The 23822-nt window shown below is 44.9% G+C and overlaps 1 long non-coding RNA gene across 1 annotated transcript in view; it reads left to right on the forward strand.

The window, feature by feature from the left end:
* LOC124000054 overlaps nt 1-22654 on the forward strand; it is a 79558-nt gene extending 56904 nt beyond the window's left edge. The window contains exons 3-4 of the long non-coding RNA XR_006832538.1: nt 21984-22036; nt 22474-22654. This is a non-coding gene — a long non-coding RNA (uncharacterized LOC124000054). The remainder of the gene's footprint in view (nt 1-21983; nt 22037-22473) is intronic.
* Nucleotides 22655-23822: the final 1168 nt, after the last annotated feature.

Below are 23822 nucleotides of genomic sequence, written 5' to 3' on the forward strand. Positions count from 1 at the left end.
CTCTGTGTGTATATATGGCTGTGTGTGTATATATGGCTGTGTGTGTGTGTTATGGCTGTGTGTTATATGGCTGTGTGTGTGTTATATGGCTCTGTGTGTATATATGGCTGTGTGTATATATGGCTGTGTGTGTGTGTGTGTTATGGCTCTGTGTGTATATATGGCTGTGTGTGTATATATATGGCTGTGTGTGTGTGTTATGGCTGTGTGTTATATGGCTGTGTGTGTGTTATATGGCTCTGTGTGTATATATGGCTGTGTGTGTGTTATATGGCTGTGTGTGTGTTATATGGCTGTGTGTGTGTTATATGGCTGTGTGTGTGTGTGTGTGTGTGTGTGTGTGTGTGTGTGTGTGTGTGTGTGTGTGTGTGTGTGTGTGTGTGTGTGTGTGTGTGTGTGTGTGTGTGTGTGTGTGTGTGTGTGTGTGTGTGTGTGTGTGTGTGTGTGTGTGTGTGTGTGTGTGTGTGTGTGTGTGTGTGTGTGTGTGTGTGTGCTACATGGCTCTGTGTGTATTATGGCTCTGTGTGTATTATGACTCTGTGTGTTATATGGCTCTGTGTGTTATATGGCTCTGTGTGTATTATGACTCTGTGTGTTATGTGGCTCTGTGTGTTATGGCTGTGTGTGTTATATGGCTCTGTGTGTTATATGGCTCTGTGTGTGTTATATGGCTGTGTTTGTTGTATGGCTCTGTGTGTGTTATATGGCTGTGTGTATATGGCTGTCTGTGTTATGTGGCTCTGTGTGTGTTATGGCTGTGTGTGTTATGGCTCTGTGTTTGTTATATAGCTGTGTGTGTGTTAGGGCTCTGTGTGTGTTATGGCTCTGTGTGTGTTATATGGCTCTGTGTGTGTTATATGGCTCTGTGTGTGTTATATGGCTCTGTGTGTGTTATATGGCTCTGTGTGTGTTATATGGCTGTGTGTGTTATATGGCTGTGTGTGTGTTATGGCTGTGTGTGTTACATGGCTGTGTGTATGTTATATGGCTGTGTGTGTTATATGGCTGTGTGTGTGTTATGGCTGTGTGTGTTACATGGCTGTGTGTGTGTGTTATGGCTGTGTGTTATATGGCTGTGTGTGTGTTATGGCTGTGTGTGTGTTATGTGGCTGTGTGTGTTATGGTTGTGTGTGTGTTATGGCTGTGTGTTATATGGCTGTGTGTGTTATATGGCTGTGTGTGTTATATGGCTGTGTGTGTTATATGGCTGTGTGTGTGTTATGGCTGTGTTATATGGCTGTGTGTGTTATATGGCTGTGTGTGTGTTATGGCTGTGTGTGTTATATGGCTGTGTGTGTGTGTTATGGCTCTGTGTGTATATATGGCTGTGTGTGTATATATATGGCTGTGTGTGTGTGTTATGGCTGTGTGTTATATGGCTGTGTGTGTGTTATATGGCTCTGTGTGTATATATGGCTGTGTGTGTATATATGGCTGTGTGTGTTTGTTATGGCTGTGTGTGTGTTATATGGCTGTGTGTGTGTTATATGGCTGTGTGTGTGTTATATGGCTGTGTGTGTGTGTGTGTGTGTGTGTGTGTGTGTGTGTGTGTGTGTGTGTGTGTGTGTGTGTGTGTGTGTGTGTGTGTGTGTGTGTGTGTGTGTGTGTGTGTGTGTGTGTGTGTGTGTGTGTGTGTGTGTGTGTGTGTGTGTGTGTGTGTGTGTGTGTGTGTGTGTGCTACATGGCTCTGTGTGTATTATGGCTCTGTGTGTATTATGACTATGTGTGTATTATGGCTCTGTGTGTTATATGGCTGTGTGTGTTATTTGGCTCTGTGTGTTATGGCTGTGTGTGTTATGGCTCTGTGTTTGTTATATGGCTGTGTTTGTTATATAGCTGTGTGTGTGTTATGGCTCAGTGTGTGTTATATGGCTCTGTGTGTGTTATATGGCTCTGTGTGTGTTATATTGCTCTGTGTGTGTTATGGCTGTGTTATATGGCTGTGTGTATGTTATATGGCTGTGTGTGTTACATGGCTGTGTGTGTGTGTTATGGCTGTGTGTGTGTTATGTCTGTGTGTTATATGGCTGTGTGTTATATGGCTGTGTGTGTGTTATGTGGCTGTGTGTGTTATGGTTGTGTGTGTGTTATGGCTGTGTGTGTTATATGGCTGTGTGTGTTATATGGCTGTGTGTGTTATATGGCTGTGTGTGTTATATGGCTGTGTGTGTGTTATGGCTGTGTTATATGGCTGTGTGTGTTATGGCTGTGTGTGTTGGCTGTGTTATATGGCTGTGTGTGTGTTATGGCTGTGTTATATGGCTGTGTGTGTTATGGCTGTGTGTGTTATATGGCTGTGTGTGTGTGTGTGTTATATGGCTGTGTGTTATGGCTGTGTGTTATGGCTGTGTGTGTGTTATGGCTGTGTGTATATGGCTGTGTGTGTGTTATGTTATATGTGTATGGCTGTGTGTTATGGCTGTGTTTATGGCTGTTTATATGGCTGTGCATTGTTTGCTGTTTGTGTATATGGCTGTGTTTATAGGCTGTGTGTTTATGGCTGTGTTGTTATATGGCTGTGTACGATGGCTGTGTGTGTGTTATGGCTGTGTTATATGGCTGTGTGTGTGTTATATGTGTGTTATGGCTGTGTGTTATGGCTGTGTTGGCTGTGTTATATGGCTGTGTGTGTGTTATGGCTGTGTTATATGGCCGTGTTTGTGTTATGGCTGTGTGTTATGGCTGTGTGTTATGGCTGTGTGTTATGGCTGTGTGATATGGCTGTGTGTGTGTTATGGCTGTGTGTTATGGCTGTGTGTTATGGCTGTGTGTGTGTTATGGCTGTGTTATATGGCTGTTTGTGTGTTATAGCTGTGTGTGTTATATGGCTGTGTTTGTTATATGGCTGTGTGTGTTATATGGCTGTGTGTTATATGGCTGTGTGTGTGTTATGGCTGTGTTATATGGCTGTGTTTGTGTTATGGCTGTGTGTTATGGCTGTGTGTGTGTTATGGCTGTGTGTTATGGCTGTGTTATATGGCTGTGTGTGTGTTATGGCTGTGTGTTATGGCTGTGTGTTATGGCTGTGTGTTATGGCTGTGTGTGTGTTATGGCTGTGTTATACGGCTGTGTATGTGTTTTGGCTGTGTGTTATGGCTGTGTGTGTGTTATGGCTGTGTTATATGGCTGTGTGTTAACATTCTCCTACTATAACCTTTTAATGTAAATCAACACATCAGTTACAGCATTTCTCTAAAACTGGGTCCTGAGATTGCACAAACGATGATATGTGGAATGGTCACACACACACACACACACACACACACACACACACACACACACACACACACACACACACACACACACACACACACACACACACACACACACACACACACACACACACACACACACACACACACACACACACACACACACACACACACACCCACACACACACACGCCAGCACCATTAAGACACTACTGTAACTCGTGGTGTATGATGTAAATAGATGGGCGTCATTTCAGATGTACACAGTGACCCTCCTTTAAACCATTATGCTGGTTTAGTATTCAGGCCTCCAGGGACTATGCTAATGTTGGAAGGGAAACACTTCCTTTTGATGTGTCTTCCTCCTCTGTGAGTCGATGTTGCTCTAATATCTCACTTACAATGAGTCACGTACTGTATCTGTGTCCTCTCATTGGTCTCTGTGCTCTAGTGTTTTGTAAAGTCAACTTCTATGACCTTGCTCTATAGCTCTATTAAAGCAGACCTGATGGCTTAGTTAGTTGGAGCATGATGGTGACAAAATACAAGTTATGGGTTTGAATTCTGCTGTCTATACTGATGTATACTAGCTGGTGTGCAGGGTTTTGCTCCAGCCCTGTACAAACACATGACAAGGCCAAAACATGGAGGTCTCAAGGTGCAGCTGATTAATAGAATCGGGTGTGTTAGAGTAGGGCTGGATCAAAACCCTGCGTGATGGTAGTTCTTCAGGAGTAGGGTTGACCTCCCTTGGCCTGAGGCACACTCTCTTTACAGGACTAACGTGTTCCTTACTGTCTCTAACACCTCTCCTCTCATAACCTCTCTCTCCTCACTCACCTCTCCTCTCCTCAACTCTCACCTCTCCTCATCTCACCTCATCTCAACTCATCTCATCTCCTCTCCTCTCCTCTCCTCTCCTCACCTTTCACCTCCTCACCCCTCTGCTCTACTCACTTCTCCTCACCTCTCTGCTCTACTCACCTCTCTCTTCTACTCACCTCTCCTTATCTATCCTTACCTCTCCTCATCTCTCCTCACCTCTCTCCTCACCTCTCTCCTCTACTCACCTCACCTCTACTCACCTCTCCTCAAGATTCACGTCATCTGCTGTGGATCATTCAGCAGCTCACACTAGTGTCTCCTTCTGTGTCCTGTCTTGTCCAGTCTGTGTGTGTGTGGTGTGCATGGCCCCTTTGCGTATCCCATGTTGTTTCGCCTGGCAGAAGGGGTGTGTGGATGGGGTGGGGAGCTGATAGCAGGTGTTAGCATTTTGCTGCAGTAGAGAGAATCAACTTTGATATCTCCACAGGAGAGAAAGCCCCATGTGGGTCTCCTCCTCTCCACAGCTCAGGAATAGAATGGCCATACATCATCCTGGCCCCGCGTGGCTAGATACAGCTGTCGCTTCTGCACTCGGCACACACATATACATACACACACACACACACACACACACACACACACACACACACACACACACACACACACACACACACACACACACACACACACACACACACACACACACACACACACACACACACACACACACACACACACACACACTCATGCGAGCACATATAATCCCACACTAATATGCACACATGAACACGTCCCCCCCATGTACACACATACACATGCACACAAATACATGCATGGACACGGACACGGACACACACACACACACACACACACACACACACACACACACACACACACACACACACACACACACACACACACACACACACACACACACACACACACACACACACACACACACACACACACACACACACACACACACACACACACACATTATCTATCTTGGAGATACAAAAATGCGGATTACCAATAAAATACTTTAGTTTGACCTCAATATGGATCACTAATTCATTAACCAAACTATTATTGAGTTGCACCCACTTTTAGCCATCAGATCAGCCTCAGTTTGTCAGGGCCTGGACTCTACAAGGTGTCGAAAGCGTTCTACAGGGATGCTGGGCTATGTTGACTCCAATGCTTCCCACAGTTGTGTCAAGTTGGCTGGATGTCCTTTGAGTGGTGGACCGTTCTTGATTCACACAGGAAACTGTTGAATGTGAAAAAATAAGCAGCTTTGCAGTTCTTGACACAAACCAGTGAGCCTGGCACCTACTACCATGTCCTGCTCAAAGGCACTTAACACCTTTGTCTTGCCCATTCACCCTCTGAATCACACACATACTCAATCCATGTCTAATTGTCTCAAGGCTTAAAAATCCTTCTTTAACCCGTCTTCTCCTCTTCATCTACACTGATTGAAGTGGATTTAACAAGTGACAACAGGGGATCATAGCTTATGTCATGGAAAGAGCTCCTAATGGTTTGAACACTCAGTGTATATGCTATGTAGGAGATGCTTTTATCTGATGAAAGAGCTCCTAATGTTTTGAACACTCAGTGTATATGCTATGTAGGAGATGCTTTTATCTGATGAAAGAGCTCCTAATGTTTTGAACACTCAGTGTATATGCTATGTAGGAGATGCTTTTATCTGAAGAAAGAGCTCCTAATGTTTTGAACACTCAGTGTATATGCTATGTAGGAGATGCTTTTATCTGAAGAAAGAGCTCCTAATGTTTTGAACACTCAGTGTATATGCTATGTAGGAGATGCTTTTATCTGAAGAAAGAGCTCCTAATGTTTTGAACACTCAGTGTATATGCTATGTAGGAGATGCGTTTATCTGAAGAAAGAGCTCCTAATGTTTTGAACACTCAGTGTATATGCTATGTAGGAGATGCTTTTATCTGATGAAAGAGCTCCTAATGTTTTGAACACTCAGTGTATATGCTATGTAGGAGATGCTTTTATCCGGAGCCATCTTCTATAAGTGCATATATTTTTGTGGCCCCAGCGGGAATCAAACCCGTGGTCCTGGCCTGGCTGGTGCCATGCTCTACCTGAGCCACAGAGGACTGGTTAGCTTAATGAATGGTGCTATAATGTGAGTGTTAGTTGTTACTCATACCAGGGTTACACCACTGACTGGTGGCATCAGGTTCCAGTGAAGAGAGAAAAGGGTAGAGATCTATTTGTAAGAACATCTCTTCAGTGACAGAGTGAAGGAGAGCAGGAGGATGGAGAGAGAGAGAGAGAGAGAGAGAGGGGGCGTAGTTGTATCTGAAAGGGAGGTTAACCATGCACATATTCAACAGTCAGTCCAACTGAACTCTGAAGACTAGTTGTGTTGGAGAGGGAAGACAGAGCTCATATTACTCACTTGTTGTTCTCCATTGTGCATAGCATTTACAATTCATTCATTTATGACAAAGAATGACTGCAGTTTGAATTTGTTTGCTGGTTGTTGTTTGTTTAAAGAATTTAACGTGTGTGTGTGTGTGTGTGTGTGTGTGTGTGTGTGTGTGTGTGTGTGTGTGTGTGTGTGTGTGTGTGTGTGTGTGTGTGTGTGTGTGTGTGTGTGTGTGTGTGTGTGTGTGTGTGTGTGTGTGTGTGTGTGTGTGTGTGTGTGTGTGTGTGTGTGTGTGAAAAACATGACTATACAACATTAGAGTGAAAGAATAATATTTCAGAGAGAGACAGAGAGAGAGATGAATAAGAAGGGAGAGAGAGAAAGGAGGGATAGAAAATAGAGAGAGAAACAGAGGGAGTGTGTGGGAGGGAGTGGAGGTGATAATTGAGCTCTCCCAACCAGAGAATAATATTTTCCTCTCCTTTTGCTCCTTTTGTTGTTTGGTTCCTGCATTCTCCCTGGTAAACACCACACATATCCCCAGCATTGTGCCAGGCTGACTAATCGCTGTACACAGGGACGGATGTGGGCGTCCAGATCAGCCAGGCCAATTAGCTGAGGACAGAGAGAGACGTGTAGCGATGAGAGGAGTCACGCTCCCTCACTCAGACGGGTCCCATTCATCAGTGGTAAAGAGCCTGGGCTGTATTCTGCTGTCGTCAGCTGGGCTTTACTGCTCCTATGTTCTGTTCAGGCTGACTGTTTGTCTGTACAGGTGATGCTTCAGTCCTTCTTACTGTAGCCTTCTGTTGTTTTTCACCTCTTTGATTGGAATGAAAAAGAGAGCTGACAAAGCCCTTTGTTTTATCGGTGGATTTGTATGGGTATCTGTGTGTGTGACTGTGTTTGGTGTGTGTGTGTTTTAACGTACTGTATGTCTGCATCCGTATGTTTGTGTTTTTCTTTGCGCCTGGGTCTACTCTGCATGAGAACAGCCCTGTGGCGAGTGTTGTCCACTCTCCTCTCCTTTTGCCCATTTAGCTGTGGCTCTGACCCTGGATCTGCCCAGCTGAGGGACATGCTGTCGGGCTCCAGCTGCTCCCCCCCCCCCCACTGACTCAGAGTCATCTGACCCATAGGCAGCCCATCTCTCTCTGCTCCCTCTCTCATCAACAGCTGTGGACTGTATGTTTGATAAAAGTGCCCCCCCCCTCACACACACACACACACAGATACAGATACACACACACATATGCAAAAGGCAAAAAGTCTGTCCCAGGGAGCCTCACTAACAGTAATTCAACCATCAAATCTCCCCAAATCCTCCTCAAGATGGCTACCCAGTTTACTGAAGCCTCTCTCTCCTCTGTCTGTTACTGTGTTGGATGAAGCCTCTCTCTCCTCTGTCTGTTACTGTGTTGGATGAAGCCTCTCTCCTCTGTCTGTTACTGTGTTGGATGAAGCCTCTCTCTCCTCTGGCTGTTACTGTGTTGGATGAAGCCTCTCTCTCCTCTGTCTGTTACTGTGTTGGATGAAGCCTCTCTCTCCTCTGGCTGTTACTGTGTTGGATGAAGCCTCTCTCTCCTCTGGCTGTTACTGTGTTGGATGAAGCCTCTCTCTCCTCTGGCTGTTACTGTGTTGGATGAAGCCTCTCTCTCCTCTGGCTGTTACTGTGTTGGATGAAGCCTCTCTCTCTGTGTTGGATGAAGCATCTCTGTCTGTTACTGTGTTGGATGAAGCCTCTCTCTCCTCTGTCTGTTACTGTGTTGGATGAAGCCTCTCTCTCCTCTGGCTGTTACTGTGTTGGATGAAGCCTCTCTCTCCTCTGTCTGTTACTGTGTTGGATGAAGCCTCTCTCTCCTCTGTCTGTTACTGTGTTGGATGAAGCCTCTCTCTCCTCTGTCTGTTACTGTGTTGGATGAAGCCTCTCTCTCCTCTGTCTGTTACTGTGTTGGATGAAGCATCTCTCTCCTCTGTCTGTTACTGTGTTGGATGAAGCATCTCTCTCCTCTGTCTGTTACTGTGGTGGATGGATGAAAATAACGTTAAACTCTAGCAGTAAATATAGAGTCAGCTCCTAATACTAAGTCATCTTAATGCATGACCTACATGAAGTGCATAGTCCCTTTAATGCAACCGCTATGTCAGATTTCAAAAAAAGTTTATGGAAAAAGCAACACATGCTATAATCTGAGACGGAGCTCAGAACAGAAGCCAAATTAGCCTCCATGTTGGAGTCAACAAAAACCAGAAAATACATGATAAATGTTTCCTTACCTTTGATGAACATCATCAGAATGCAGTCCTAGGAATCCCAGGTCCACAATAAATGCTTGATTTGTTTGAAAATGTCTGTTATTTATGTCCAATTAACTACTTTGGTTGGCGCGTTTGGTAAACAATTCCAAAGTCACAAAGCGCGTCCACTATAACGTGACGAAATGTCCAAAAGTTCCGTAACAGTCAGTAGAAACATGTCAAACGATGTACTGAATCAATCTTTAGAATGTTATTTATATACATCTTGAATAACGTTCCAACCGGAGAATTAGAATGACTTCAAATGAGCGGTGGAACGCAGGTCCTTCCCTTGTGAACGCGCATAGTGAATTCATGGTCAACTCGTAGCAGTGGTGACTATTTCCTGTGTCATTCAACCCTCCTTCACATTAGAGTCATCAGACAAAGTTCTATTGACTGTTGACATCTAGTGGAAGGCGTAGGAAGTGAAAACTCATCCATATCTCGCTGTAATTTCAATGAGAGCTAGGTTGAAAATCTGCCACCCCCAGAAAAATAAAAAACAGGAAGTGGAATTTCTCACTTTTTTGCCTGCTATATGAGTTCTGTTATACTCACAGACATAATTCAAACAATTTTAGAAACTAAACTTCAGAGTGATTTATATCCAATACTAATAATAATATGCAAATATTAGCAACTATGACTGAGGACCAGGCCGTTGAATATGGACACCTCTGTGCACCTTTCATCCAAGCTACTCAATACTGCCCCTGCAGCCATAAGAAGTTTTTAAGTGCATGACAGTTCACCTGTCCAAATGCAAGTTGCTCCAGATATTTGCATGATCCAGTTTAGTGGACAGTCTTCGAAAGAAATATGAAAGTGTATTGCAGAATTCTGGAGCATGTCACGATTGATTGGACAACAATGATTTGTTGTGTTAACAAATAGCTCTTCTTTTAAATAGACTCTCACAAAGACAGAAAATGTGATGTTTCTTGTATGATATTCAGACACAAGGCTCTGCCTCACTTCTGAAGGGTCTCTTTGATATTCCCTTAAAACAGTCCCTTCAGTGTACTTCCTCAGAGCTGTAAAGGACTCTAATATTCAGTCTCTCTATTCTTCTCTTCTTGCATTAATGATCTTCCTAATTCCAGTTGTTTTAGACTAGAGTTCTGAAGTGGAGCTTTGGAGCTGTCACTTCCACCTGCTCCCTAATGGTTGGAGACAGCAGTTTATACTCCTGCTTGGGTACACTCTTCAATACACACACACAGATGCAGGCAGATAGCCACAGAGACACAGAGACACAGAGACACACACACACACACACACACACACACACACACACACACACACACACACACACACACACACACACACACACACACACACACACACACACACACACACACACACACACACACACACACACACACAGGTGCGCCCCCCACACACACACACGCATACACACAACCGCACAGGGAATGACACACACTCTCACACCGATGCAACATATTCCTAATGAAAGGGAGCTGCCATGTCTCTCTACACGTTTAGAAAAAAGGGTTCCAAAAGGGTTATTCGGCTGTCCCCATAGAATAACCCTTTTTAGTTCCAGGTAGAACTATATTGGGGTTCCATGTAGAATCAAAAGGGTTCTACCTAGAACCAAAAAGGGCTCTTCAAAGGGTTCTCCTATGAAGAGGTGGCTGTATCAATACACCAACCTATCTGCATGTGTTTCATTGTCAAATGAGGAGATAGAGCAAGAGGTGGCTGTATCTGGGTCAGAGGAGGAGACAAAGGAAGAGGTGGCTGTATCTGGGTCAGAGGAGGAGACAAAGGAAGAGGAGGAGGAGACAAAGGAAGAGGTGGCTGTATCTGGGTCAGAGGAGGAGACAAAGGAAGAGGTGCTGTATCTGGGTCAGAGGAGGAGACAAATGAAGAGGTGGCTGTATCTGGGTCAGAGGAGGAGACAAAGGAAGAGGTGGCTGTATCTGGGTCAGAGGAGGAGACAAAGGAAGAGGTAGCTGTATCTGGGTCAGAGGAGGACACAGAGGAAGAGGTCCCTGGGTTAAACCAATAGTTAAACTGTGACTCTGACTCAGTCCTTTAGTTAAACTGTGACTCTGGTGTGTGTGCAGGGGAGTCTCTATTTCCCTTCTCTCTCTGTAACCACATTTCCATCTACAGTTTTAATGTTAGTAAAGTCGTACAGGCTGTATCACATCCGGCTCTGATTGGGAGTCCCATAGGGTGGCACACAATTGGCCCAGCATCGTCCGGGTTTGGCTAGGGTAGGCCGTCATTGTAAATAAGATCTCATCTAAATAGATCTAATCCCAGAAGCTGACCAATAACAACGGCAGACGGAGCCACCTCCTGGTCAAGCTCCGTAGACGTCCACATCACCCACTGCTCCCAAGAATACTACTCGCCAATGTCCAGTCTCTTGACAACTGTCACGCATTGGTCATTGTATTTTCTGTTTTTGGTATATGTTTGGGTAGGCCAGGGTGTGACATGGGTTTATATGTTGTGTTTCGTATTGGGGTTTGTATTATATTGGGATTGTGTATGATTAGGGGTGTGTCTAGTTAGGCTTGGCTGCCTGAGGCGATTCTCAATTGGAGTCAGGTGATTCTCGTTGTCTCGGATTGGGAACCGTATTTAGGTAGCCTGAGTTCGCGTTGTATTTTGTGGGTGTTTGTTCCTGTCTCTGTGTAGTAGTCACCAGATAGGCTGTAATTAGTTTCACGTTCCGTTCTGTTGTTTTTGTATTTCAGTTATTTCATGTACCGCTATTCTATTTATTAAAGTCATGAGTAACCTACACGCTGCATTTCGGTCTGACTCTCTTCTTACAACAGACGAACGTCGTTACAACAACAAGGTAGATGAAATTCAAGCAAGGGTTGCCTTCAGAGAGACATCAGAGATTGTAACATTCTCTGTTTCACGGCAACATGGCTCTCTCGGGATATGTTGTCAGAATTGGTTCAGCCACCGGGCTTCTCCATGCATCACGCCTACAGAGATAAACACCTCTCTGGGAAGAGGAAGGGCTGGGGTGTATGGTTCATGATTAATGACTCATGGTGTAATCATAACAACACATACAGGAACTCAAGTCCTTCTGCTCACCCGACCTAGAATTCCTTACAATCAAATGCCGGCCATATTACCTCCCAAGAGAATTCTCGTCAGTTATCGTCACAGCTGTGTACATTCCCCCTCAAGCAGACACCAAGACTGCGCTCAAGGAACTTCACTGGACTCTATTTAACAAAGCAAATTTGAGAACAAGGCTACCTAAATTCTATCAGCATATTGATTGCAGTACTCATGGGGGTATACACTCAATCACTGTCTCTTTAACTTCCGCGATGCATACAAAGCCCTGACCTCCCTTCGGAAAATCCAACCATGACGCAATCTTGCTCCTACCGTCTTATAGGCAGAAACTCAAACAGGATGTACCAGTGACTAAAACTATTCAATGTTGGTCTGGCCAATCGGAATCCACGCTTCAAGATTGTTTTGATCAGCCTCCGAGAGCAACATCGATCTATATGCTGACTCTGTGAGTGAGTTTATAAGAAAGTGCATTGGAGATGTTGTACCCACTGTGACTATTAAAACCTACCCTAACCAGAAACCATGGATGGATGGCGGCATTTGCGCAAAACTAAAAGCGCGAACCACTGCATTTAACCATGGAAGAGGTCTGGGAATATGGCTGAATATAAACAGTGTAGTTATTCCCTCTACAAGGCAATCAAACATGTGAAATGCCGGTACAGGGACAAAGTGGAGTCACAATTCAACGGCTCAGACATGAGACATATGTGGCAGGGTCTACAGGAAATCACGGACTAGAAAAAGAAAACCAGTCACGTCACGGACACCTACGTCACGCTTCCAGACAAACCAAACACCTGCTTTGCCCACTTTGAGGATAATACAGGGGGGGGGTAAGCTGAGGTAAGAAGCGCTTTATAAATACATTTATAAATGTAAATGTGTGTATGTGTGTGTGCGTGCCTGTCTTAGAGAAGCCCTAATGCTAAGTGCTACTGTGTTTGTTAAAACTGCAGAAGAACAGAGGTTCTGGGGGCGATGGTGTATATGTCTGATTCAAGCCTTGGCATGTGTGTGTGTGGGGGGGGTCTGTTTGTGTGTGTGTGTCTGTTTTAAGCTTTGTGGGCGCCTGCTCTCTGGGGGAGAAAACCCTGTGGAGACACACACACACCGCTGCACCTTCAGTGTGTCTGATATAACAAGGCACCCAGACATGCATAGTCAAGCACAGATCCCAAGAGACAGCGAGGGAGACACTGCAGCGCCCAGTGATTTCCCTGCTCTGCCATCGCCTGTCAGCCTGAATCACAGCGTCGGAAGAGACTATAGGGGATTCCTCCAATCAGAGCAGGAAGCCATGATGTGGTCTGACAAGGCAGGCCGAACCTTGACCTTCACCTTGGCTCCGGCCCTGTCTCAACCAATCAGGTAATGCCCTGTCTCAACCAATGAGATGACATGACAGTCAGGGTCCATTACTCTCCTGTGCTCTGTCCCCTTTCCTTTCCTCTCCTTTCCTCTCTCCTCTACTGATCCCTCTCCTTTCCTCTCTCCTCTCCTGTCCCCTCTCCTCTCCTCTTCTTTCCTCTCCTGTCCTCTTATTTCAGGGTTAATTCCTGTTCAGTGCAGTGTGTTCGTTAGACTTGTTTTGCCATATGAATCTGTATCAAGAACCTCAGGGCTCTACTTCAATATGTGGGTTGAGATGTAGGTTTTCAGGCCTGGCTGGGTTTCTAAGATTCTCACTGCTTCCTTAGTCATCTTTCTCCCATGCAGCGTAGGTAATTGGTGTCTGGTGTGTGTTTGTTCCATGGGGTGTATATAATCTGCTTATTATACTGTTCTATGATTCAGTGGGTTCACTGGGTTTAAAGTGAAAAACAATCTGTAGAAGTGCACTTGAGCAAGGCACTTAATCCTGATTTGCGCCAGGCATTGGCGAACCGTCATTCAGGGAAGAGCCCCACCTGTTTTGAGCCCCAAATGTAAAAAAGGTGTGGTTTTTGTTGGGCTTGCCTGTTTTGAGTATTATTTTGGCATTAATACATGTCACATATCAGTTTGCAAACAATATAAAAAATAATATAATTGAGTTAATAAAGCCACATACAAACATGATCTCTTTTTTGTTTTCTCGAGTAAAGCAGCTCCAAAATGCAGGTGTTTCAGCCGATCTCAGTGCTCTCTGTGGTGGTGGGGCAAGCCAGCAGAAAATACGGAGCATGGCGCCGTGATTGGCTCAGTGTTCTGTCACTCATGGGGACTTTACGCCACTGCGAAGTGTAAGAGGAGACATTGAAAATTCTAGCCCTTCGGCTGCTGCCATAGAAGTGCCCATCCAAGAAGGCTCTAGGTCATTGGCCACAGATCAAATCACGTTATATCTACAGTAGCTTTGATTGGACTGATCATGTCAACATCATACTTTCACAATCTTAGTGAGAAGTCATCATCATGAATCAAGTCGACAATCTACTGGGAAATACTTTGTAATCCTTGTCATATGAAGAGACATAATGAGAAATTATACTGTAGATAAAACGTATCGGCCAAAGCACATAAACATTACACAAGAAGTTGGAAATCGCAAATTCAACGAGTGGTTGAGAAGGAATCAGTGACACTGGCTGTGTGGTCCCAAATCTGGGATTAAGGGGCTCTTTTCCAAGTTTAAAATGATAAACATTCAACATGATGTCAACGAAGCGTGATTTGTGCCGCACTCAAAACAACTGTAAACTCGCCACCTTCCTGTTCAAGTGAACACAGCACAACAATGTGAGTCCAAAAATGTATTGTATGCTGTGTTGTATTGTAGTGTATGCTGCTTCATAAATTCTGTAATATGCCAGGGAGATATGTGTACTGTAGCTAAGAAAGTGTATGTTGTGTAGTAAGATGTTAGTAGCCCATGTGCCTCACAAAAGGATTCATCCCCCTTAAGTATTCATCACCCTTGGCGTTTTTTCATATTTTGTTGCATTACAACCTGTAATTTAACCTGTTGCGACGAGCAATCCCGTATCCGGGAGCGTAATTATAGCCTCAAGCTCATTACCATAACGCAACGTTAACTATTCATGAAAATCGCAAATGAAATGAAATAAATATATTGGCTCACAAGCTTAGCCTTTTGTTAACAACACTGTCATCTCAGATTTTCAAAAAATGCTTTTCAACCATAGCTACACAAGCATTTGTGTAAGAGTATTGATAGCTAACATAGCATTAAGCCTAGCATTCAGCAGGCAACATTTTCACAAAAACAAGAAAAGCATTCAAATAAAATAATTTACCTTTGAAGAACTTCGGATGTTTTCAATGAAGAGACTCTCAGTTAGATAGCAAATGTTCAGTTCTTCCAAAAAGATGATTTGTGTAGGAGAAATCGCTCCGTTTTGTTCATCACGTTTGGCTAAGAAAACCAGTCATTACAACGCAAACTTTTTTCCAAATTAACTCCATAATATCGACAGAAACATGGCAAACGTTGTTTAGAAGAATCCTCAAGGTGTTTTTCACATATCTATTTGATGATAAGTCACTCGTGGCAGTTTGGTTTCTCCTCTGTTCAAAATGGAAAAATGCACGCACCTGGAGATTACGCAATAGTTTCGACGGAGGACACCGAGCGGACACCTGGTAAATGTAGTCTCTTATGATCAATTTTACAATGATATGCCTACAAATACGTCACAATGCTGCAAACACCTTGGGGAAACGACAGAAAGTGTAGGCTCATTCCTTGCGCATTCACAGCCATATAAGGAGACATTGGAACACAGCGCCTCAAAAATCTGGCTCACTTCCTGTATGAAATTTCATCTTGGTTTCGCCTGTAGCATCAGTTCTGTGGCACTCACAGATAATATCTTTGCAGTTTTGGAAATGTCAGAGTGTTTTCTTTCCAAAGCTGTCAATTATATGCATAGTCGAGCATCTTTTTGTGACAAAATATCTTGTTTAAAACGGGAACGTTTTTCATCCAAAAATGAAATACTGCCCCCAGAGGTTCAAGAGGTTAAATAGATTTTTATTTGGATTTCATGTAATGGACATACACAAAATAGTCCAAATTGGGGAAGTGAAGTGAAAAAAATTACTTGTTTCAAAAAATAAAATAAAAACGAAAATATATTCACCCCCTTTGCTATGAAGACCCTAAATAAGATCTGGTGCAACCAATTACCTTCAGAAGTCACAGAATTAGTTAGATAGCACACAGGTGGACTTAATTTAAGTGTCATATGATCTCAGTGTACATATATACACACACCTGTTTTGAAAGGCCCCAGAGTCTGCAACACCATTAAGCAAGGGACACCACCAAGACAGCGGAACGCTGAAGACCAATGAGCTCTCCAAACAGGTCAGGGACAAAGTTGTGGAGAAGTAAAGATCAGGGTTGGGTTATAAAAAAATAGCAGAAACTTTGTACATCCCACGGAGCACCATTAAATTCATTATTTAAAAAATTGAAAGAATATGGTGCCACAGCATCACCCCGAGAACATCATCCCAACAGTGAAGCATGGTGGTGGCGGCATCATGCTGTGGGGATGTTTTTAATCGGCAGGGATTGGTGGCGCTAAATACAGGGACATTCTTGAGGAAAACATGTTTCAGTCTTCCCGAGATTTGAGACTGTAACGGAGGTTCACCTTCCAGCAGGACAATGACCCTAAGCATTCTGCTAAAGCAACCAGAGTGGTTTAAGGGGAAACATTTAAATGTCTTGGTATGGCCTAGTCGAGGCCCAGACCTCAATCCAATTGAGAATATGTGGTATGACTTAATTGGTAAATCCCAGGAAACGGTGTAGCTACTTCAGGCTACTCTGACTGCCATGACCTTGGCGGGGTCCATACGTAACTCCCTGTGCAATAATATAACCCAGGAAGGACAGAGTAAGCATGGAACTCACATTTCTCAGCTTTAACAAAACGCTTATTCTCCCACAGCCATTGGAGAACTTGGCGAATGTGTTGATGGTAAGCCTCACGGTCCTTAGAAAAAAAATCTGAATGTCATCCAAATATTTAAAAAACTAAGCATCCAATCACATCCCTTAGCATATCATTGACTAGTTTCTGAAACACAGCAGGGGCGTTAGTAAGACCAAAAGGCATGACTAAATACTCAGTGGCCAAGTGTGTTGAACACAGTTTTCCACTCGTCCACCTCTCTGATGTGGACAAGGTGGTAGGCATTCCGGAGGTCGAGTTTGGTGAAGAGCGTGGCACCATGGAGGGGGGCAAAAACGCTTGTTCTTCACTGTGATATTATTCAGCCCACGAAAGTCTCTGCACTCAGTGACCCATCCTTATTTACAAATAATAAAATCAGCACCCATCGGAGAGGAAGAAGGCCTGATAAGTACTGCAGCCAGGGAATCCTGGATGTACCCCTCCATAGTCTCCTGGTCAGGGCGAGAGGTTATACAACCTCCTCATTCCAGCCGCTTTCAGCAGTGAGGGTGCGAAACTCAATCGCCGTTTCAGTGACACTATGAGAGCCTTGACGTAGGGACAGGAGTTGTTTAGTGGCATCCTTACTGCAGACAGGGTGGTCGAAGACTCTCTTCTTCTACTCCGTGAAGCTGGAGTAGGAGGAACAGATGGAGGACTATCTCTCCGACATAGACGTGACCCAGGAAAGCGTTGCGCCACGGAGGCAGCCGATCAGGAAGGAAATCTTGGCTCGTTTGCTAGCATAAGAGTAGGGCTGTTGCTCAAATTCTAGTGAACATTGTACCAAGAAATCTCTGCAAGCTCCAAGCTCCGTAATGCTCCAAGCTAGGAGCTAGTTGCGAGCTCTGGGCGAAGGTTCGGTCCTTCAGGTTAGAAAGGCTCTGTGAAAGGTCCTTGACGTGCTCCAGGAGGGTTTTCAGTACTTGGTCATGTTGCTTGAGCAGGGCGCCTTGGCCAGTGAGGGTTTGGTGGAGAGGATCTAAGTCTGCTGGGTTCAAATCTTTGGGCCAGATCGTACTGTTAAGCGGGGCGAAGCAGGTGAACCTAAGTGGAGACTCAGACAAGGGGACAGGAATAAGGTAACTAAGGTATTTATTGAACATCGGGGGAAGATGGGGTGCAGGCCAGGGGAGGTTTGGGCGGGTAGCAGGGAACCAGGGGCTGAGGCTGGGGCTAGGGGAGTGAGGGCAGGGTAAGCAGCTCCAGAGCAGAATCCAAGGAAACTGTAGAGTGGGGGTCCAGGGCAGGGAAGCAAGACAGACAAGACGAGGGACTGGGGACAGGGACCAGAGGCAGAGTGAACGGAACTGTAGCATCAGGCTAGGGAAAACAGGCACAACAGGATAACAAGCTGTATGCAGGCACAAACAGCTTGAAAGATAGACTGACTGAGCAGAGGTTATGATCTGGCAGCATGGAAGTGGCAGGGTGGAGTATTTGTAGAGGTCTCTGTTATGGAACAGGTTGCAGCTGGTGGGGATCAGCTCTGCCTCCAGCACACCTCTCTCCACTCACACAATCACATGCCTCAACACAGAGGGAGAAAGCACTGGTGGAGTGGCAGCAGGTTGGGGAGACACAGGATGAGAAGTAGATGGCGTGGCAGGGGCAGATGTAACAGAATTATGTCGCTGTATATTTCAAAAGTGCTAAACAAATAGTTATAATGACATTTACATTTACATTTAAGTCATTTAGCAGACGCTCTTATCCAGAGCGACTTACAAATACTAAGTCCATTCTAGCTCGCGCCTTAATGTCTTTATTCAAAATTACGGATTGCCTTTTAACTGCTTGTCGTCCCCTTATCCTATAGCTTGTACCTCTCAATTGTCATTAGAAACCACATTTGTTTAAGCAAGTCAGCCATATCAGCTATGTGTTTTTAAAGGCAGTAAATGAGGCTGAATGATCTGTTTCGCTGCCAGACAAGGCTCCGCTGATAGCCAGGTGTAGCAGTGGTAAGATGTTGGGACTGCTGTTGGGACAGCTTTATGTAGACACTTTGTGGGCACTGTTTGTCACTGTGATAGTACAATCCATGTATTGTTTAGTGTTGTGTAGTGGCTTTGCTGGCATGCATCCCACTTTCTTTTTTTTGTCCCACCAAGATTTACATGCTGAAATTGTCACTGTCGCCAGGGGTACCGTACTACTATGGCTGACCCTGCAAAACCATACATTTCACTGCACCTATCCAATGTAAATCATATAGTATTTCTAATTTGATGACAAGTAAGTGTAGCAAAATGCTTATGTTCCTAGCTCCAACAGTGCAGTAATAGCTAACAATACCAAACAATACACGCGCCCCCCCTCCCCACCCCCCAAAGTGTAAATAGGATAATGTTGATCATAAAGTCAGTCTGGTCTGAAACAACCGTGTGTCACACTGGGTAAATTAAGGTTCGGTTTTGATTGGGCAATGTCAATTTGCCCACTAACATGGTGAACATCTGCGGTGATTGTTCTTTCTTCAATAACGTAGACAATGAGACAGACCTGCCCAGCAGCTCTGACTGTTTACATAAGACAACACGTAGCATATTTTGTAATTGAGAAATACTACACCAAACACCTTAGTTAGATGTAAAATTGTGCAACTAAAACATCCTCGGCCAAGACGTCAAAATGTTTTACAGATTTATATATGGGTATTAATATGTATATATGTGTGTGTTTTATTGTCACACACACTCAACCGGTACTCAAGCCTGCACCTTATAGACCTTAGAGACTGCTGCCCTATGTACATAGTCATTGAACAATGTTCACTTTAAAGAGCCACTGAACATGCCGATTGGCACGTGTTTTTCTGTTGTTCCAGTCTTGGAGGTGCGTTTCTGCATATGGTTAATGATGTTTGTCCCTCATGAGACACTGTAGACGTGGAAGCCTATTCCACTTCCTAAAAATTCTGAGAATTAATCTAAGATAACTCAATATATTTTTTACCTCAATTGGAAAATAGATAGATCAGTCTTGCTTACAGCTGTCCAGTCCAGTCACATCAGTGCAGATGAAGGAGAAGAGGGATAATAGAGGGCTATGAGAGGAGGGATAATAGAGGGGTATAAGTGGAGGGATAATAGAGGGATATAAGAGGAGGGATTATAGAGGGTTATGAGAGGAGGGATAATAGAGGGTTATGAGAGGAGGGATAATAGAGGGTTATGAGAGGAGGGATAATAGAGGGGTATGAGAGGAGGGATAATAGAGAGTTATGAGAGGAGGGATAATAGAGGGTTATGAGAGGAGGGATTATATAGAGAGGTATGAGAGGAGGGATAATAGAAGGTTATGAGAGGAGGGATAATAGAGGGATATAAGAGGAGGGATTATATAGAGGGGTATGAGAGGAGGGATTATATAGAGGGGTATGAGAGGAGCGATAATAGAGGGTTATGAGAGGAGGGATTATATAGAGGGGTATGAGAGGAGGGATACTAGAGGGGTATGAGAGGGGTGATTATATAGAGGGTTATGAGAGGAGAGATAATAGAGGGGTATGAGAGGAGGGATAATAGAAGGTTATGAGAGGAGGGATAATAGAGGGATATAAAAGGAGGGATTATAGAGGGGTATGAGAGGAGGGATTATATAGAGGGGTATGAGAGGAGGGATTATATAGAGGGGTGTGAGAGGAGGGATTATAGAGGGATTTAAGAGGAGGGATTATATAGAGGGGTATGAGAGGAGGGATTATATAGAGGGGTATGAGAGGAGGGATTATAGAGGGGTATGAGAGGAGGGATTATAGAGGGATTTAAGAGGAGGGATTATATAGAGAGGTATAAGAGGAGGGATTATAGAGGGTTATGAGAGGAGGGATTATAGAGGGGTATAAGAGGAGGGATTGTAGAGGGATTTAAGAGGAAGGTGAAAGACTTCCACTTAATCCTACACAGGGTACAGTGAGATTACTGACCGTCCACCCCCCACAAATCCTTTGGGAGAGCAGAGGGTTCTCGGTCGCCTGCTCCATGGCTTGGGGATGTCCCTGTCCGTCACTCATACGACTGGCAGAGATGAATGGTCACAGTGGTTACAAACAGGACAGTCAGCACCGAACATATACTGTACACACACACACACACACACACACACACACACACAATTTTCAACACAGGGTGGAGTCAGCAAAGAACTTGACAGACACGACACCATAACATGCAGTTTGATACAGCTGACATCACATTTCTGACATCACACTTCTGACAGAAAACAAACAAACAAAGCACCGCATAGAGGGCCTGATGCATAGAGGGCCTGATGCATAGAGGGCCTGATGCATAGAGGGCCTGATGTACAGAGGGCCTGATGTACAGAGGGCCTGATGTACAGAGGGCCTGACGTACAGAGGGCCTGACGTACAGAGGGCCTGACACATAGAGGCCCTGATGTACAGAGGGCCTGATGTACAGAGGGCCTGACGCACCGAGGGCCTGACGCATAGAGGGCCTGACGCACCTAGGGCCTGACACACCGAGGGCCTGACGCACCTAGGGCCTGACGCACAGAGGGCCTGACGCACAGAGGGCCTGACGCATAGAGGGCCTGATACACAGAGGGCCTGATGTACAGAGGGCCTGATGCATAGAGGGCCTGATGCATAGAGGGCCTGATGTACAGAGAGCCTGACGCACAGAGAGCCTGACGCACAGAGGGCCTGACGCACAGAGGGCCTGACGCACAGAGGGCCTGACCCACAGAGGGCCTGACGCACAGAGGGCCTGACCCACAGAGGGCCTGACGCACAGAGGGCCTGACGCACAGAGGGCCTGACGCACAGAGGGCCTGACACAGACCTTTTGTGTTGTGGCGTGCAGTTCGCAAAACTTGTTTCATTTGGTTTCTCTCAAGAGTGTCTGTCATTTTATTTTCACATTTTGAATAGCGCCAATGTCACACATTTGGCTGACAAAGGCTTAAATTCATTAGATATTATGAAGTAGTGTGCACAGTAACAAAGTGTGGTTGTCATGAGTCAGGACATTTTGGTACCAATACAAGCACTTTGCCCTTTCTTGTTTTGGCTTCAAGTTAAATATTTAAAGATGCACTATACAGAAATCTCTCTGCCATTTCCTGGTTGCTAAAATGTTAATAGTTCGCCTAATTTCAGTTTATGTGACATGTCACGCCCTGATCTGTTTCACCTGTCGTTGTGCTTGTCTCCATCCCCTCCATGTGTCACCCATCTTCCCCATTATCCCCTGGGTTGTAACGGCAGATTTCCTCCTCTTCGTCTGAAGAGGAGTACGGATCGGACCAATATGCGGCGTGGTAAGTGTTCATGATGATTTTAATAACAAAAGCATTGAACTCTATGAAATACAAAAACAATAAACAAATACGTGAAATAACAAAACCAAAAACGGTACCGTGTGGTGAAAAACACAGACACGGAAACAAACACCCACAAACCAACAGTGAAACCCAGGCTACCTAAATATGGTTCTCAATCAGGGACAACTAACGACACCTGCCTCTGATTGAGAACCATTTTAGGCCGAACACAGAAATAGAAAAACATAGAAACACAAAACATAGACTGCCCACCCCATCTCACGCCCTGACCATACTAAATAAAGACTAAACAAAGGAAAATAAAGGGCAGAACGTGACATGGGTATTTATACCTGTGTTCTCTGTTTGTCTGTTGCCAGTTCATCTTGTTTGTCAAGTCAACCAGCGTTTTCTCTGCTCCTGCTTTTCCCTAGTCTCCCTTTGTCTCGCCCTCCTGGTGTGGACCCTTGCCTTTTCTGACTCTGAGCCCGCCTGCCTGACCACCTGCCTGGCCCTGACCCTGAGCCTTCCTGCTGTCTTGTACCTTTGCCCATACTCTGGATTACCGACCTCTGCCTGACCTGACCTGTTGTTTGCCTGCCCCTGTTGCTGTAATAAACATTGTTACTTCAACAGTCTGCATTTGGGTCTTACCTGAAACGTGATTACAAAACAAGCAAGTATAGTGTAGAGAATCATTGTACCATGTAAACCGCTGTGAAATATCTTTTCCATAACCAAAAATATTGTATTTTCAGCTATTCAACTTAAGCACAGGAAACATAGAAATGATGCACCTATAACATATCTACCACTTCTTAGACTTGCTTTCAATGAGAATGACAGATCTATAACTAACATGTCTCTGTGAGTTTGCTCGGGTCCCCCAAAAAGTTACATTTGCAGCATTAATTTCAGTCCATTCCATTCTCTGGTCTACTAATTGTAGTGTTGAGTGTTAGGAGACTGACGAGCGAGGCTGCCAGGGCTTAAAGTCAGAGCCCAGTGTAGAGGATAAATGGATGGTGTAACAGGCTGCTCAGTAAACAACAGGCTGCCAGGGCTTAAAGTCAGAGCCCAGTGTAGAGGATAAATGGATGGTGTAACAGGCTGGTCGGTAAACAACAGGCTGCCAGTGCTTAAAGTCAGAGCCCAGTGTAGAGGATAAATGGATGGTGTAACAAGCTGGTCGGTAAACAACAGGCTGCCAGGGCTTACAGTCAGAGCCCAGTGTAGAGGATAAATGGATGGTGTAACAAGCTGGTCGGTAAACAACAGGCTGCCAGGGCTTACAGTCAGAGCCCAGTGTAGAGGATAAATGGATGGTGTAACAGGCTGGTCGCTAAACAACAGGCTGCCAGGGCTTACAGTCAGAGCCCAGTGTAGAGGATAAATGGATGGTGTAACAGGCTGCTCAGTAAACAACAGGCTGCCAGGGCTTACAGTCAGAGCCCAGTGTAGAGGATAAATGGATGGTGTAACAGGCTGCTCGGTAAACAACAGGCTGCCAGGGCTTACAGTCAGAGCCCAGTGTAGAGGATAAATGGATGGTGTAACAGGCTGGTCGCTAAACAACAGGCTGCCAGGGCTTACAGTCAGAGCCCAGTGTAGAGGATAAATGGATGGTGTAACAGGCTGCTCAGTAAACAACAGGCTGCCAGGGCTTACAGTCAGAGCCCAGTGTAGAGGATAAATGGATGGTGTAACAGGCTGGTCGGTAAACAACAGGCTGCCAGTGCTTACAGTCAGAGCCCAGTGTAGAGGATAAATGGATGGTGTAACA

This window comes from Oncorhynchus gorbuscha, linkage group LG16 (genome assembly GCF_021184085.1).
Source record: "Oncorhynchus gorbuscha isolate QuinsamMale2020 ecotype Even-year linkage group LG16, OgorEven_v1.0, whole genome shotgun sequence".
In the NCBI taxonomy this organism is placed as follows: Eukaryota; Metazoa; Chordata; class Actinopteri; order Salmoniformes; family Salmonidae; genus Oncorhynchus; species Oncorhynchus gorbuscha.